The sequence below is a fragment of the Arachis hypogaea genome, chromosome 2 (genome assembly GCF_003086295.3).
Source record: "Arachis hypogaea cultivar Tifrunner chromosome 2, arahy.Tifrunner.gnm2.J5K5, whole genome shotgun sequence".
In the NCBI taxonomy this organism is placed as follows: domain Eukaryota; kingdom Viridiplantae; phylum Streptophyta; class Magnoliopsida; order Fabales; family Fabaceae; genus Arachis; species Arachis hypogaea.
The window spans coordinates 49,664,339-49,683,419 of NC_092037.1; the positions used below are offsets into that span (position 1 = coordinate 49,664,339).

General features: G+C 36.8%; 1 long non-coding RNA gene and 1 other non-coding gene across 2 annotated transcripts; both read left to right on the plus strand.

The window, feature by feature from the left end:
* Positions 1 to 1,673: 1,673 nt before the first annotated feature.
* Positions 1,674 to 5,212, plus strand: LOC112743942 (uncharacterized). Its single transcript, XR_003172527.2, has 2 exons — positions 1,674 to 2,514; positions 4,967 to 5,212. It is a non-coding gene; the product is annotated as an uncharacterized lncRNA (long non-coding RNA).
* Positions 5,213 to 15,187: 9,975 nt separating this feature from the next.
* On the plus strand, positions 15,188 to 15,291 carry LOC112765146 (small nucleolar RNA R71). The gene has a single exon (XR_003183538.1). It is a non-coding gene; the product is annotated as a small nucleolar RNA R71 (small nucleolar RNA).
* The last annotated feature ends 3,790 nt before the right edge of the window (positions 15,292 to 19,081 follow it).

Genomic DNA, 19,081 nt, shown 5'->3' on the forward strand with positions numbered 1-19,081 from the left:
GCAAAAAATTGCATAAAAATACGTACCAGTAAATTAACCAGCAGTACCGGCTTAAATATGTTCGGTATTGTGTAAGAGTAGTAAAAATTGTAGGAAAACTTAGAAAAATAATTAAAGTTAAAAACTGGGCGATAATTTTAAAGGTTTGGCCCGAAATTGGGCCAAACGGGCCAAAAATGCTAACGAGTTGGATCGGGGCCAAGCTCAACATATATAAAGCCACTTAAGTGAGAAATTCAGCCAGTTTCAGCACAAGAAGGCTGAAGCAATGTGAATGAGAGGAAGAGAGGAGAGAGTTTCAGAAACACTATTCACATCCAACTTTATTTGATCATAACTCAAGCTACAGTGCTCCGATTCGTATGCCATTTGCGGCTATGCGAAGCTCTTGTCGAGCCCGTTAGTTCTATCCAACTTTTGTAGGTAAGATTTTGAATTTCACTCCCCATTCTACTACTCTAAGAAATTTGAAAGTTAAGGTTTTGGTTTTCAGTAGATTGTGTTTTCAATTGACTAGGCGGTATCTAAGATTGGGATATTGGTGGTTTGTGCCCCAAACACCATCGAAAAAGGTAAAAAAAATTCTTTACCTTTTGTGAAATTGTGTATTTAGGAATCCTAAGTATTGATTTGTGGTAAATTAATGTGAATAGCTTGGAAAATTTGATTGTTGATACTTGTTGGAGTTGATTGGTGATTTGTTGGTGATTTGAGGCTTGAGTTGGACTCAAATTGGTGTATTGTGCATATTGGAAATCGGCCAAGGTATGGTTTTGGTTTTTTTATGTAATATGTAATATTTCTAGACACTTAGGCTAGTGGACCATAGGATAGGTTTGAATTGTTAATAGTGGATTATGATTATTGATGCTTGTGATGATTTTAATGAATTGTGATATTGTTGTTGATTATTGATATTGAAGTTGAATAATGACAATATTGAGTAGTGATACTGGGTTTGGATGCTTGTTGATGTTAATGAATGTTGAGGATTGTGAATTAAACTTGAGTTGTGATTTATTGAAAATGTGAAGGTGTGTAAGTAGGAATTTTGAGTGAAAATGGTGAAAATGTGTATGGATAGGTTGTGGAATGAATTGAAAGATATATGAACATCATTTAGGTTCATTGGAACTGTTTTGGTTGTAGGATAATTGATTTTGATTGTGAATTTTGGAAGTTTGAGAACCTAGTGAACTTTTAGTTGAAAATCTATTTTAGTGAACTTTGATAGATCATAATTTGAGCCTTTGTTTTTAAAATTGGTTGGAAATTATTTTAAATTAAAGGTTATCTCAAGAGCTTTAAAGTGATATAAAATTTTAGAAAAATAGAATTTTATAGGGAAAGTTATGAACATTTAAAGTTTGATGTTTAAAACTGATTTCCTACAACTTTACATAATTTTGCAAATCTAGAGAGACATGCGTATACGAGTACCCCATACGTGGGCGTGCGTCTCTGCCAGGTCCATATGCGTACGCGACATATATTATAAAAATATGATTAATATATTTATTTTATAATTTAAATTAAAAATAATTAATTAAACATAATAATATATTGATAAATAATATTCTTAAATATTTTTAATCGAATACATTTAATTTTAAAATTATTTTACCCTCCAATTTTATTAAAATATTTATTCATATTTATCCTTTATAAAAACTGTAGATTCTAACTCTAGATCCTAAAATTTCTAAATTAATTCGGAAAAAACCCTAATTTCCCTAACCCAGCTCCTCACAGCCGCACCCCACCCCCATTTCAACCCTCAACTCAACATGACAAACGCACACACGCGCAGAGAGGAGATCGGAGGAAGAGATAGCGCCGGCGGAAGGGAGGAAGAGCGTCGCCGGCCTGGTACCACCGTTGCCGTCGCGTCCTGCCGTAACTGCCACCATGAAGCAGCCGAACTAGCCTGAGGAAGAGAGAGATTGAGACGAGCTTTGAGGAAGAGAGTTGCGCGAAAATGGAGAGGGAGAGCGCCGTCGCGGGCTGGCCGTCGAAGGAGCCGTTTCTGCGAGCTCGCTGCCGTCGCGTCCTGTTCACCGTCGCCGCCGATCTGCCTTGGAGCCGCTATCCCACGCGTCGCCGACGAGAAACAGAGAGAGAGGGGAGACGCGAAGAGGAGGAGCCGTCCCACACCGCGATTGCGCCGCCGTCACTGTTGAACCATAGCCGCCGCAGAGCCTTCAACGTTGCCACTGTCCGCCGCTGGAAGGGGATCTCGTCGCTGCTGTCGCCACCAAGGAGCCTGAAGAGAAAGAAGAGAAACGCGACAGTGGTAAAAGAACCTAGTGTTCCACCTTGCCTTGCTCTATCTCAGTTGTCTTCTCTGTTAGCTCAGAACTGCTGCAAGTTGTTGTTGTCGCTGAGAACCGTTCTGTGGCCGCTAGAACCACCATCGGAGCTGCTGTTCGGTTGATGCCGCTGTCTGTGTCGCTGCAGTACAAGCCGCCAATGGAGCTGCTCTGTTTAGTGATTTCCGCAAGTTTCGACACTGAGGTAGGGGATTTATTTCAAAATTAACAGTTTTAACTTATCAATACTAATGAGGTTTTGTGAGTAACTGCAAATAATTCATAAATATGATTAATTGATAGGAATAAACTTGATTTGAGGTTGTGAAATTTGGATTAAGTTTGGTATTTAGATGATTTTCTAGTATTTCAATTAATTTATTGATTTTAGGTTGTGGCTGTGAATGTCATTTGGTGTTCTTGTTGTGATTGATTGATTATTGACAAGATTAATTTTGGATTGAGGCCGTAACTGATATTGGTTTTCTGATTTTGATGGAATTGTTGAAAATCCTGATTTTATGTGATTATGCTGAGTTGGTTGAGTTGCGGCTGTGAAAGGTGATTAAATTGGTGCTACTTGTTAAATTGAAATATGATGCGTTAATTATTGAAAAGTTGTGGTATTGATAATTGATGAATTGAGTTGGATTTGTGTTTGGTTTGGGATCATTGTAATGATGGTTTGAGTTGTGACTGTATTTTGATTATTGAGAATAAGTGTTTGCTGTTGATTTTAGTTATCTGATGGAATGGCTGTAAAATTGACTTGCGACTGGTTGGAATTGGTTTTGATGCTTGTTAATGTTGATTCGTGATTAATTAGAATTAAGTTTGAAAACTATTAAAAGATTGAAGTTTGATTACTGGATTATTTTCTTGAAATCTGACTTTTAATACAAAATAGTAACCTACCTTGCTAAAGAATAAATGACTTTAAAATAACTAGAATTATGGAAGGCTGATTTTTGGGATTACTAGTTGATTGAGTTTAATTTTGAAAGGATTCTATAATGTGTGGAAGGTAATTATGAATTGATGAGATTGGAGTTGGATTGATGGATTACATGGGAATTGTAGAGTATGATTGATTTTTAATTATTATGGATTGTGAATGTCTGATTGATTGAGAAACGTCTGTTTGATAATTGTTGAGAAAAGGGCTGATGAATTGTTGAGAAAGGGGGAACCTGTAAAGGTGGTTAAGTCTGAGCTTTAGGGGAAGTGTTGCCGAATTTTTTATAAAATCTGAGGTTTTATTTAAAAATTTATTTTAAAAGATTTGGATTTGGAAAATTATATTATGAGTTTTTTGTTAAGAAAAGAATTATATTATTTTAAATTCAATTTACTAATGAAAGGTTTTTGTTTCGAGTTTGAATTATTTAAGAAAGGAATTATGTTTTGAGTTTGTTTCAATATGAAGAGAGTTATGTTTTGGGATTGAAATAAAGGATTACCTTTTTAGGAGTTCGGTGAATTTATGTTATTTGAATTTGAATGATAAAGAGAGGTGATTTTTGAGTCATTGGAAAGTTGGTAAACATTGAGAAAGAGTTCTATTTGATTACTTCTAATGAGAGGTTATGTTTTGAAAAGTATTTAGTGAATTTAAAATAAATAATTTTCTTGAGTCTTTTGATAGAGAACTAAATTGAAAAATAGTTTTAAAGTTGGCTTGAGACAAGATTGCTAAAGTAGAGATTAGAACTGATTTGATGGTTAAGATTTTTATGGACGAATGCCTGAGAAAGTTAAGGAAGGTTTAAGGAAATATGTTAAGAATTCAAAGAGAAAAGAGTAATTAGAGCAGAGTAAAGAGACAGAGAAAAGAGATAATTAAGAGAAGAATGAAGGGGTGATGTTTAAGCAGTAGTAACAACAAGAATAATGTAACAATTAAAGATGTCTATTAAGAAAGATATCAAGTGATTTGTTTGATTTCTGCCACAGAAGAGTAGAGTAATGTTTGTTTGGTTTCTGCCACAAAAGAGCAGTGTGATATTTGTTTGATTTCTGCCACAGTAGAGCAGATACTGCGATGGTAGAGCAGTCTATTTTCCGCCCATCTATTTTCCTGCCACAATAGAGTGGAGGCTGCCACAGAAGAGTAGCTATTTATTTGTGCACAGGTTGGAAAATCATATCCGGAATAACGTGGATTCTTGACTGGATAATGTCGGGATGCGGGTAGACAACCGACACATGAGCTTATGGCCTGCTTAGGACAGACATGCATCATAATGTTTGCGCATATGCATTTGGTTGTGTTTGCTTGTATTACTTGTTTGTGATTGTGTTGTTTGTCTTATTGCAACTTGCTTGTGTTTTGAATTGAATCTCTTACTTGTGCTATTGGTTGTGAATGTATTGAGGTGATTAATAACTGTTGTTGTGACTAAGAATTAATTAGGTGGCTAAGAGATAGTTAGTATGATAAGCTTTGTGATTGAGATCTGATTTGGTTTTAGAAATTTAAAGAAAGTAATTAATTATCTAAAGTAAAATTAAGAAATATTTTCGAAGGTTTGACAAAATAATTTTATTTAAGTTAATTATTTGCAATTTTAATCATTATTTTTACGGCATTCCCATTCCCTACTGAGAACGTATGGTTTGTTCTCACCCCAAAATCTTCCACCCTTTCATTGACACAGGTTCGAAGACTCGGTATGAAGCCGTGGACGAATAGTTGGAACTGTTTATAAGTTAAGTTATTTTCATAGAATTCCCTCATCTTTATTGATTAGGATTTTATTTTATACAGAGGGATATGAGTTGTATCTAAGTTTAATTTAAATGCTTAATTATTGTTAATAATTATGTGATTATTATTACTTGGTGATGTTTGATATACAATTTTGATAAATAAAAATAAAATTTTCTGGTATTATCCGATAAAATTGAAACGCGATATCCAACTAAAGGTTCAATATTAAATAGTTAATAAGGAGAAGAGGTTAGTAGCGCCTTACTTTTGGTATGATCATGACGTACTAGAAATTGGGTCGTTGTTGAACGCATTTCAGGCACGTTGGACGTGTCATTTGGCATGTTAAATGTGAGGCTAGAGATGGTCACTAGAGGTGTCTTAAAAATGGCACGTTGGACATGGCTTCCTTCATGTTGGACACAAGCTTGGATGCACTTCCCTGGGAGCTCCACCATTGGCATGTTGAACGTGCCCCTCCTTGAGTTAGACGCATGGCTGGAGTGAGCCATTGGAGGGAGCTTCAAAATGGCATGTTGGACATGCCATTCCTCACGTTGGACGCATGGTTGGAGGCAATTGCCTAGACTAGAAGCTTCATTAGTGGCACGTTGGACGTGCCACTCTTTGGATTGAAGAAGGGGTTTAAATGGCACATTGAACGTGCCATGGCTCATTTTAAACGTGAGCTTATGTGCAAGTCCTTGGGCTTCCTTAGATCGGCATGTTAAACGTACCATGAGGCACGTTGGACATAGTAAGAAATTGTCATCTCAGGGGATCTCTGTTTGGTTCCGCAACCTTACTGTTTGATCTAGCACCCATTCTGTTTGTTCACTTCTGTTGCTTCTTCTTTGTCCTTGATCTTTGCTAACTTTTCTCCAATTTCTCCTTTGTCCTTGATCTTTGTTTAACTTTTCTCCAATTTCTCCTGTACCAAATGAATTCAAACTAACTCAAAGTAATACTCATTAAATCATGAAATCATTGCTTATCTAACAAGAATTATTAGCTTATTGAATGAAGTTCTAAAGAAAAAATAACTAAAGATGCGGTTGGATTAAAACACCAAATTTGAGACTTTGCTTGTCCTCAAACAAACGCAGAATCATGCATTCATATTTGAAGGACTGATCCTCACAAATCAAGGGTAACTTATAATATTTTCAATGGGTTTGGTTAGCCTTTTCACTTGTACACAATCTAGTACAAAAATCTTGATTCTTGCAAGACTTCCATCCCGATCATATTATAGAATCCTCTCTTATCAATTCCAACCTTGAAGCAAGCTTAACTCTTTATTTTCTTTCAAAATATCTTTTTATCAAAATGCTTTGCACCTTGAGCCTATCCGTGACTTTAAATGTTTTGTCTCAAGCTTTGCTCGATATAGAAACACCACAAGCACTTGATCCGAATCCTTTGAGTTCATATTATCTTTTTAACATTCCGAATCAGTGGTGCTCAGAGTCTTTAGCTTCTTTCTTTGGGGGAGGGGTGCTTTGTGATGCAAGCGCATCATGTTGTGTTTTTCTATATTTTTTCATATAAGAAATAAATGCATAATGATTCATCATGGAGTATTTTTATGCTTAAATTGAATATTGTTTTAATTACTTGAGTTGATGAATTTTGTAGGAAATAATAGAAAAAAAAGCAAAAAGTACAAATTAAGCTCAAAAAAAAGGAAAAATGAGTTTTTGACACACTTTGGAGCCTTAGACACGCTTTGGACCCTGGAGCATTGATGGCATGGCATTTTACACGCTAGGGAGATGGCGTGAAACGCCTTCGAAAAGGAAGTCATGCGTATGCACAACAGCTGAAAAGAGTGCATGCATATGCATGCTACATGCGTACGCGCAAGACATAAGAAATTGAGGATTCATGCATACGCGCAAAAACTGGCAGATTGAGGACTCATGCGTATGCATGACACATGCGTACGCACAAGTGAAGATTTTCGCGTTGTCATACGTACACATGCCTCATGCGTACGTATGACACCCGTGAACAGTGGGTGTTCCACACGCCAAAAGAAAATGGGTGTGTCAAACCCACATGCCTTTGAGGCTTATTCAGTGGCGTTTTGCATGCCAAAGCTCAGCGTTACACGCGGGACCAAGTTTCCAGAAGACTATTTCAAAGATCCCATTTTGAATTCTTAGGACCAAGAGAATGGGCATTTAACGCCGCATATGGCGTGCCACACGCCAATAAAAAAAAGCTGGGCGTTCCATACGCCCAAGGTTGGCATTACACGCCAAAGAGGCATGCTCAAGGAAAGCTTAGCATTATGCATGCAAAGCATGGTATTCTATAAGGAAAGCGTGGCGTTTCATGTGAATTATGGCCCAACCTCTATAAGCCTTGTTTGCAATCTTCACAAGCCCGTTCAGAATGCAATTTGGGATCACTAAAGCCTTGAAAAAAAAAGATACAAAGCTAAAGATTGAATGCAAAAGATTAGATTTTGATTTGTTTTGTTTTTGAATTGAAGTTTGAATTTAATAATTAGAGTTTATTTTCTTTAGTATAAAAAGGTCCAAAAAATACTTATTCTTTATCATTTTTCATACCTTATTTTTGAAGCATGAGTCACTAACCTCATTATTTAAGGTTAGGAGCTCTGTTTATCCTTTGATGGATTATTAATCTAAATGTTCTATTTTATGTGAGATTTATGATTTGATTTAATTCATGATTGAGTTTTCGTTCTTCATTCCTAAAGATTTAGAATTGTTGGAAAACATTCTAGCTCTATCTTGGATTCTAAATATTGTTTTGAAAAAAATTGATATTTGAATTAGCTTGAAAACTCTTTCACACTACTTTTTTATAACACTAGGAATAGGTTCCAAGAGTGTGCGACACTTTGTGAGTTTCAATTGTTGGGACTAGCTTGAATACGTGACATATAATTTAACCCAAGGACTATTTTTAAATATTATTTAAAATTGAATTAGAATTGTGCTTTACTTCTTTTTCTTAACTAATTGACTAAGAATTTAGCTGTTAATTAAATTAAAGAGAAATTAAATTGTCAAAGAATTAGAATTTAATTATTTATGATTTGTCATAATTAATCTTTGCATACCTCATTTAAGTAGACACAAAGATTATTTTCCTAAGGAATGAACATCTCTAACATAAGGATCATCTTACTTTTTCAACCAATCTTTATTTGCTTTTGTTAAATTTTCTGTTTTCATGCTATTTATTATTGAAACACTTATTCTTGATTGTCTGACTAGAATAGTTAATTGATCATTGTTTACTTAATTCATTAATCCTCGTGGGATTGATCCTTAGTCACCTGAGGTATTACTTGATATGATCCGGTGCACTTGTCGGTGTTTTATGGTTTATAAATTAGTCATACAAAATATTTATAAATTATTTGCAGTTACTCACTAGACTTCAATGACATTCATAAATTAAAATGAATAAATTTAAAATAAATCCCCTACCTTAACGTTGAATATTGCAGAAATCATCAAATACGATAGCTTCGTTAAAAGTTCAAGCACCTGTTCCGTTCTCTTGGCAGCAACTACAGTGGTTCTAGGCATCTCCAGTGATGGTGGAAGGCCTCAGCATCAGCCAAATAGTAGTGGTAATGGTTTAGAATAGAGCCAGAATGGTGGACGAAATTGTGATCATCAACAATGACTCCAAAGACTTGGTGCTCTCAAACGTGAGTCTCACTTTGTCACAACTCCGCACAACTAACCAGCAAGTGTACTGGGTCGTCCAAGTAATACCTTACGTGAGTAAGGGTCGATCCCACAGAGATTGTTGGTATGAAGCAAGCTATGGTCATCATGTAAATCTCAATCAAGTAGATAATAATTGATTATTGGGTTTTCAAAAATTGAATAATAGTAAATAAACAGAGAATAAGGATAGAGTTACTCATGTAATTCAATGGTGGGAATTTCAGATAGGTGTATGGAGATGCTGTGTTCCTTCTGAATTTTTGCTTTCCTACTGCATTCATCCAATCCTTCTTACTCCTTTCCATGGCATGCTGTATGTAGGGCATCACCGTTGTCAATGGCTACATCCCATCCTCTCAGTGAAAAAGGTCCAAATGCTCTGTCACGGCACGGCTAATCATCTGTCGGTTCTCGATCATATTGGAATAGAATCCTTTGATTCTTTTGCGTTTGTCATCACGCCCAGCAATCGCGAGTTTGAAGCTCGTCACAGTCATTCAATCCCAGAATCCTACTCGGAATACCACAGACAAGGTTTAGACTTTTCGGATTCTCATGAATGCCGCCATCAATTCTAGCTTATACCACGAAGACTCTGATCTCATGGAATGGAAGGCTCGCGTTCATAAGGATGGATGATGATGAGTGTCACGAATCATCACATCCATCAGGTTGAAGTACAAATGGTATCTTAAAACAGGAATAAATCGAATTGAATAGAAAATAATAGTAATTGCATTAAAACTTGAGGTACAGCAGAGCTCCACACCCTTAATTTATGGTGTGTAGAAACTCCACCGTTGAAAATACATAAGTGAAAGTGGTCCAGGCATGGCCGAATGGCCAGCCCCCAAAATGTGATCACCGAATCAGAATACAATCCAAGATGTCAAATACACTAGTAAAAAGTTCTATTTATAATAAACTAGCTACTAGGGTTTACAGAAGCAAGTAATTGATGCATAAATCCACTTCCGGGGCCCACTTGGTGTGTGCTTGGGCTGAGCTTGATCTATCCACGAGCTGAGGCTTCTCTTGGAGTTGAACGCCAAGTTGTAGCATGTTTTGGGTGTTCAACTCTGGTTCGTGACGTGTTTCTGGCGTTTGACTCCAAAATGCAGCATGGAACTGGCGTTGAGAGCCAGTTTACGTTGTCTAATTTCAAACAAAGTATGGAGTATTATATATTTCTGAAAAGCTCTGGATGTCTACTTTTCAATGCCGTTAAGAGCGCGCCATTTGGAGTTCTGTAGCTCCAAAAAATCCATTTCGAGTGCAGGGAGGTCAGATTCCAACAGCATCAGCAGTCCTTTGTCAGCCTCCTATCAGAGTTTTGCTCAGGTCCCTTAATTTCAGCCACAAAATACCTGAAATCACAAAAAAATACACAAACTCATAGTAAAGTTCAGAAATGTGAATTTATCATAAAACTAATGAAAACATCCCTAAAAGTAACTAGATCATACTAAAAACTATCTAAAAACAATGCCAAAAAGCGTATAAATTATCCGCTCATCACAACACCAAACTTAAATTGTTGCTTGTCCCCAAGCAACTGAAAATCAAATAGGATAAAAAGAAGAGAATATACTATAAATTCCAAAATATCAATGGATATTAATTCTAATTAGATGAGCGGGACTTGTAGCTTTTTGCTTCTGAACAGTTTTGGCATCTCACTTCATCCCTTGAAGTTTAGAATGATTGGCGTCTATAGGAACTCAGAGTTCAGATAGTGTTAATTGATTCTCCTAGTTAAGTATGTTGATTCTTGAACACAGCTACTTTTATGAGTCTTGGCCGTGGCCCTAAGCATTTTGTTTTCTAGTATTAACATCGAATACATAAATGCCACAGACACATGACTGGGTGAATCTTTTCAGATTGTGACTCAGTTTTGCTAGAGTCCCTAGTTAGAGGTGTCCAGAGCTCTTAAGCACACTCTTTTTGCTTTGGATCACGACTTTAACCACTCAGTCTCAAGCTTTTCACTTGGACCTTCATGACACAAGCACATGGTTAGGGACAGCTTGATTTAGCCGCTTAGGCCTGGATTTTATTTCCTTTGGCCCTCCTATCCATTGATGCTCAAAGTCTTGGATCCTTTTTACCCTTGCCTTTTGGTTTTAAGTGCTATTGGCTTTTTCTGCTTGCTTTTTTCTTTTTCTTTCTATTTTTTTTGCCAATTATTATTATTATTTTTTTCACAAGCTTTTGCTTTTCACTGATTTTTCTTGCTTCAAGAATCAATTTTTTTATTTTTCAGATCACCAATAACATTTATCTTATTCATCATTCTTTCAAGAGCCAACAATTTTAACATTCATAAACAACAAGATCAAAAATATGCACTGTTCAAGCATTCATTCAGAAAACAAAAATTATTGTCACCACATCAATATAATTAAATTAAATTCATGGATAAATTCGAAACTCATGTACTTCTTGTTCTTTTGAATTAAAAATATTTTTCATTTAAGAGAGGTGAGGGATTCATGGAATTATTCATAGCTTTAAGACATAGTTACTAACTACTAATGATAATGTAGTGAAGACACAAAACATAGATAAACATATAAAAACCAAAAAGCAGAGAAAATAAGAACAAGAAATGAGTCCATCTTAGTGGCGTCTTCTTCTTGAAGGACCAATGATGTCCTTAAGCTCTTCTATGTCCCTTCCTTGTCTTTGTTGCTCCTCCCTCACTGCTCTTTGATATTCTTTAATTTCATGGAGAATGATGGAGTGCTCTTGATGTTCCACCCTTAATTGATCCCCATTGTAACTCAAATCTTTTAGGAAAGTGTTGAGTTGTTCCCAATAGTTATTTGGAGGAAAATGCATCCCTTGAGGTATCTCAGGGATTTCTTGATGATGAGCTTCCTCATGCATCTCTTGAGATCCGTGGATGGTCTCTCTTGTTTGCTTCATCCTCTTCTTGGTGATGGGCTTATCCTCTTCAATGAGGATGTCTCCTTCTATGATAACTCCAACTGAGTAGCATAGATGGCAAATAGGATGAGGAAAAGCTAGCCTTGCCATGGTGGAGGGCTTTTTGGCTATTTTGTAGAGTTCAAGAGGGATGACTTCATGAACTTCTACTTCCTCTCCAATCATGATGCTATGAATCATGATGGCCCGATCCACAGTAACTTCAGATGGTTGCTAGTAGGGTTGATAGAGCGTTGGATGAACTCTAACCATCCTCTAGCTACAGGCTTGAGGTCCAGTCTTCTCAGTTGAACTGGCTTGTCTTTGGAGTCTCTTTTCCATTGAGCTCCTTCCACACATATGTCCATAAAGACTTGGTCCAACCTTTGATCAAAGTTGATCCTTCTAGTGTAGGGGCGTTCATCTCTTTGCATCATGGGCAAGTTGAATGCCAACCTCACATTTTTCAGACTAAAATCTAAGTATTTCCCCCGAACCATTGTAAGATAATTCTTTGGATTCGGGTTCACACTTTGATCATGGTTCCTAGTGATCCATGCATTGGCATAGAACTCTTGAACCATTAAAATTCTAACTTGTTGCATGGGGTTGGTTAGAACTTCCCAACCTCTTCTTTGGATCTCATGTCGGATCTCCAGATACTCATTTTTCTTGAGCTTGAAAGGGACCTCAGGGATCACCTTCTTCTTTGCCACAACATCATAGAAGTGGTCTTGATGGACCTTTGAGATGAATCTTTCCATCTCCCATGACTCGGAGGTGGAAGCTTTTGTCTTTCCTTTCCCTTTTCTAGAGGATTCTCCAGCCTTAGGTGCCATAAGTGGTTATGGAAAAACAAAAAAGCTAATATTTTTACCACACCAAATTTAGAAAATTGCTCGCCCTCGAGCAAGAGAAGAAAGAAGAAGAAGAAGAAGAAGAAGAAAATATGGAGGAGAGGGGGAGAGGTGTATTCGGCCAAGAGGGAGAAGAGAGGGTTGTGTTGTGTGAAAATGGAGTAGAATGGAGGGGTTTATATAGGGAATGGAGAGGGGGTAGGTTCGGCCATTTAGGGTGGGTTTGGGTGGGAAAGAAATTTTGAATTTTGAAGGTAGGTGGGGTTTATGGGAAAGAGTGGATGGATGTGAGTGGTGAAGAGGTGATGAGGAAGAGAGATTGAGGTGATTGGTGAAGGGTTTTTGGGGAAGTGTGTACAAGGATTATTAGGAGGGAAGGTGAGTGGAGGTAGGTGGGGATCCTATGGGGTCCACAGATCCTGAGATGATCCTGTGGGGTCCACAGATCTTGAGATGTCAAGGATTCACATTCCTGCACCAATTAGGCATGTAGAATGCCTTTGCATACAATTCTGGCGTTTAAACACCGAAGTGATGCTCATTTTGGGTGTTTAACGCCCATGTGTAGCATGTTTCTGGCGTTGAACGCCAGTTCCATGCTTGTTTCTGGCGTTCAGCGCCAGCTTTCCTCAGGGCATATTCCTGGCATTTAAACGCCAGGATGTTGCTTGTTTCTGGCGTTCAACGCCAGATCCATGCTCTGTTCTGGCGTTGAATGCCAGCCAGATGCTCCTTACTGGCGTTTAAACGCCAGTAAGTCCTTCGTCCAGGGTGTGATTTTTCTTCTGCTATTTTTGATTCTATTTTTAATTTTTGTATTTTTTCGTGACTCCACATGATCATGAACCTAATAAAACACAAAATAATAATAAAATAAAAATAAAATTAGATAAATAAAAATTGGGTTGCCTCCCAATAAACACTTCTTTAATGTCACTAGCTTGACAATGGGCTTTTATGGAGCCTCACAGATGTCCAGAGCATGATGAGGGCCTCCCAACACCAAACTTAGAGTTTGAATGTAGGGGCTTCTCAACACCAAACTTAGAGTTTGGTTGTGGCCTCCCAACACCAAACTTAGAGTTTGATTGTGGGGGCTTTGTTTGACTCTGTACAGAGAGAAGCTTACTGTGCCTCTTTTCCATGTTTATAGAAGGACACCCTTGGGTTTTAAACACAAGGTAGTCCCCATTCAATTGAAGGACTAGCTCTCCTCTATCAACATCAATCACAGCTCCTGTTGTGGCTAGAAAAGGTCTTCCAAGGATGATGCATTCATCCTCCTCCTTCCTAGTGTCTAAGATTATGAAATCAGTAGGGATGTAAAGGCCTTCAACCTTTACCAACACGTCCTCTACTAATCCATAAGCTTGTCTTACTGACTTGTCTGCCATTTGTAATGAGAATATGGCAGGTTGTACCTCAATGATCCCTAGTTTCTCCATTACAGAGAGTGGCATAAGATTTATGCCTGACCCCAAGACACATAGAGCCTTGTTAAAGGTCATGGTGCCTATGGTACAGGGTATTAAGAATTTGCTAGGATCTTGTCTCTTTTGAGGTAAAGTTCTCTGAACCCATGTATCTAGTTCACTAATGAGCAAGGGAGGTTCACCTTCCCAAGTCTCATTACCAAACAACTTGGTATTTAGCTTCATGATAGCTCCTAAATATTGAGCAACTTGCTCTCCAGTTACATCTTCATCCTCTTCAGAGGAAGAATAGTCTTCAGAGCTCATGAATGGCAGAAGGAGATTTAGTGGAATCTCTATGGTCTCTATATGAGCCTCAGATTTCTTTAGGTCCTCAATAGGAAACTCCTTCTTGCTCAGAGGACGCCCCAGGAGGTCTTCCTCACTAGGATTTTCGTCCTTCTCCTCCCTTATGCATTCGGCCATATTGATTATATTAATGGCCTTGCACTCTCCTTTTGGATTCTCTTCTGTATTGCTTGGAAGAATATTGGGAGGAGTTTCAATGACTTTCTTACTCAGCTGGCCCACTTGTATCTCCAAATTTCTGATAGAGGACCTTGTTTCACTCATGAAACTTAAAGTGGCCTTAGACAGATCAGAGACTATATTTGCTAAGCTAGAGGTGCTCTGCTCAAAATTCTTTGTCTGTTGCTGAGAAGATGATGGAAAAGGCTTGCTATTGCTTAGCCTGTTTCTTCCACCATTATTAAAGCCTTGTTGAGGCTTCTGTTGATCCTTCCATGAGAAATTGGTATGATTTCTCCATGATGAATTATAGGTGTTTCCATAAGGTTCACCCATGTAATTAACCTCTGCCATTGCAGGGTTTTCAGGATCATAAGCTTCTTCAGAAGCTGCCTCTTTAGTACTGTTGGATGCATTTTTCCATCCATTCAGACTTTGAGAAATCATGTTGACTTGCTGAGTCAACCTTTTGTTCTGAGCCAATATGGCATTCAGAGCATCAATTTCAAGAACTCCCTTCCTCTGAGGCATCCCATTATTCACGGAATTCCTCTCAGAAGTGTACATGAATTGGTTATTTGCAACCATGTCAATGAGTTCTTGAACTTCTGCAGGCATTTTCTTTAGGTGAATGGATCCACCTGCAGAATGGTCCAATGACATCTTGAAAAACTCAGATAGACCATAATAGAATATATCTAATATGGTCCATTCCGAAAACATGTCAGAAGGACACTATTTTGTCATCTGCTTGTATCTTTCCCAAGCTTCATAGAGGGATTCACCATCTTTTTGCTTGAAGGTCTGAACATCCACTCTAAGCTTGCTCAGCTTTTGACGAGGAAAGAATTTATCCAGGAAGGCCGTGACCAGCTTATCCCAGGAGTCCAGGCTATCTTTAGGTTGTGAGTCCAACCATGTTCTAGCTCTGTCTCTTACAACAAAGGGAAAAGCATGAGCCTGTAGACTTCAGGATCTACTCCATTCGTCTTAACAGTCTCACAAATCTGCAAGAACTCAGTTAAAAACTGATAATGATCTTCAGATGGAAGTCCATGAAACTTGCAGTTCTGTTGCATTAAAGCAACTAATTGAGGTTTCAGCTCAAAATTGTTTGCTCCAATGGCAGGAATTGAGATGCTTCTTCCATCAAACATGGACGTGGGTTTAGTAAAATCACCAAGCATCCTCCTTGCATTATTGTTGTTGGGTTCGGCTGCCATCTCCTTCTCTTGTTCGAAAATTTCAGAAAGGTTGCCTCTGAATTGTTGTAATTTAGCTTCTCTTAGTTTCCTCTTCAGAGTCCTTTCAGGTTCAGGATCAGCTTCAATAAGAGTATCTTTTTCCTTGTTCCTACTCATATGAAAGAGAAGAGAAAAAGAAAAGGAAGAGGAATCCTCTATGTCACAGTAAAGAGGATCCTTATTATTAGTAGAAGAAGAAAGGGGATAAGGATTAAGAAGAAGGAATAATCCAAACACAAGGGTAAGGATAGGGATAGTGATTTGAGATGAAGAGACGTGAAGAGAAGTGTTAGTAAATAAATAAATAAATAGAAGAAGATGAGAGAGAGAATTCAAAAATTAATTTTGAAAAGGAGTTAATGATTTTCGAAAATTAAAGATGAGATAGAATTAAAATTAAAATTTAAAATAATTAATTAATTAAAAAGAATTTTTGAAAAAGAGGGAGATATTTTCAAAAATTAGAGAGGGAAAAGTAGTTAGGTGGTTTTGAAAAATATAAGAAATAAACAAAAAGTTAATTAGTTAGTTGAAAAAGATATTAAAATCAAATTTAAAAAGATAAGAAGATAAGAAGTTAGATAAGATATTTTGAAATCAAATTTTTGAAAAAAGATAAAATTTTGAAAAAGATATGATATAAAAAGATATGATAAGAAGATATGATTGAAAAAGATTTAATTTTAAAATTAAAATTAATTACTTAACTAACAAGAAACTAAAAGATATGATTCTAGAATTTAAAGATTGAACCTTTCTTAACAAGAAAGTAACAAACTTCAAATTTTTGAGTCAATCACATTAATTGTTAGTGTTATTTCGAAAATTTGAAATAAAATTAAGAAAAAGATTTTGAAAATAATTTTAAATTTTCGAAATTAATAAGATAAAATTGAAAAAGATTTGATTTTTGAAAAAGTTTTGAAAAGATAGGATTTTTAAAATTGAAAATTTGACTTGACTTATGAGAAACAACTAATTTTTAAAATTTTTGACTGAGTCAACTCAAATTTTCGAAAATTAGGAGATAAAAAAGGAAAAGATATTTTTTATTTTTGAATTTTTAATGATGAGAGAGAAAAACACTAAAAATGACTCACAACATGAAAATTATGAATCAGAACACAAGATGCATGCAAGAACACTATGAATGTCAAGATGAACACCAAGAACACTTTAAAGATCATGATGAACATCAAGAACATAATTTTGAAAAATTTTTGATGTAAAGAAAACATGCAAGACACCAAACTTATAAATCTTTAATGCTTAGACACCATGAATGCAAAAATGCCATGAAAACCAACAAAAGACACAAAACAAGAAAACATCAAGATCAAACAAGAAGACTTATCAAGAACAACTTGAAGATCATGAAGAACACTATGAATGCATGAATTTTCAAAAAATGCATAATAATTTTTAAAACATGCAATTGACACCAAACTTAAAAATTGATTCAAGACTTAAACAAGAAACACAAAATATTTTTGGTTTTTATGATTTTATGATTTTTTTGTATTTTCTTTTGATTTTTTTTCGAAAAACATTTAGGAAAAAGAAAATAAGAAATTCAAAATTTTTAATAAAAATTCCTGGAATCTTTCAATATTAGCCTAAAGCTCCAATCCAAGAGTTGGGCATGGCTTAATAGCCAGCCAGCTTTAGAAGATATAAATCAGGCATGCCAGCTGATAAGTCATCCAACTCCATATACATACCCGATCTGTTGACAAGTGGAAGCCTCAATCCAAAAGGATTTGGATATGGCTTTACAGCCAGTCAGGCTTCAACATGTTACCATGAAACTCTAGAATTCATTCTTAAAAATTTTGAAGCCTAAGAATGATTTATTTTCAAAATATTAAAAAAAAAATTTTCGAAAATAATTTTTGTGAAAACGAAAATAAAGAAAAATTTTGAAAAATTTTTGAAAATTTTTTGATAAGAAAATTACCTAATCTGAGCAACAAGATGAACCGTTAGTTGTCCAAACTCGAACAATCCTCGGCAACGGCGCCAAAAATTTGGTGGACGAAATTGTGATCATCAACAATGGCTCCAAAGACTTCGTGCTCTCAAACGTGAGTCTCACTTTGTCACAACTCCGCACAACTAACCAGCAAGTGTACTGGGTCGTCCAAGTAATACCTTACGTGAGTAAGGGTCGATCCCACAGAGATTGTTGGTATGAAGCAAGCTATGGTCATCTTGTAAATCTCAGTCAAGCAGATAATAATTGATTATTGGGTTTTCGAAAATTGAATAATAGTAAATAAACAGAGAATAAGGATAGAGTTACTCATGTAATTCAATGGTGGGAATTTCAGATAGGTGTATAGAGATGCTGTGTTTCTTCTGAATTGCTGCTTTCCTACTGCATTCATCCAATCCTTCTTACTCTTTTCCATGGCAAGCTGTATGTAGGACATCACCGTTGTCAATGGCTACATCCCACCCTCTCAGTGAAAAAGGTCCAAATGCTCTGTCACGGCACGGCTAATCATCTGTCGGTTCTCGATCATGTTGGAATAGAATCCCTTGATTCTTTTGCGTTTGTCATCACGCCCAGCAATCGCGAGTTTGAAGCTCGTCACAGTCATTCAATCCCAGAATCCTACTCGGAATACCACAGACAAGGTTTAGACTTTCCGGATTCTCATGAATGCCGCCATGAATTCTAGCTTATACCACGATGACTCTGATCTCATGGAATAGAAGGCTCGCGTTCATAAGGATGGATGATGATGAGTGTCACGGATCATCACATCCATCAGGTTGAAGTACAAATGGTATCTTAGAACAGGAATAAATCGAATTGAATAGAAAATAATAGTAATTGCATTAAAACTTGAGGTACAGCAGAGCTCCACACCCTTAATCTATGGTGTGTAGAAACTCCACCGTTGAAAATACATAAGAGAAAGTGGTCCAGGCATGGCCGAATGGCCAGCCCCCAAAATGTGATCACGGGATCAGAATACAATCCATGATGTCAAATACACTAGTAAAAAGTTCTATTTATAATAAACTAGCTACTAGGGTTTACAGAAGTAAGTAATTGATGCATAAATCCACTTCCGGGGCCCACTTGGTGTGTGCTTGGGCTGAGCTTGATCTATCCACGAGCTGAGGCTTCTCTTGGAGTTGAACACCAATTTGTAGCGTGTTTTGGGCGTTCAACTCTGTTCGTGACGTGTTTCTGGCGTTTGACTCCAGAATGCAGCATGTAACTGGCGTTGAGCACCAGTTTACGTCATCTAATGTCGAACAAAGTATAAAGTATTATATATTGCTGGAAAGCTCTGGATGTCTACTTTCCAAAGCCATTAAGAGCGTGCCATTTGGAGTTCTGTAGCTCAAAAAAATCC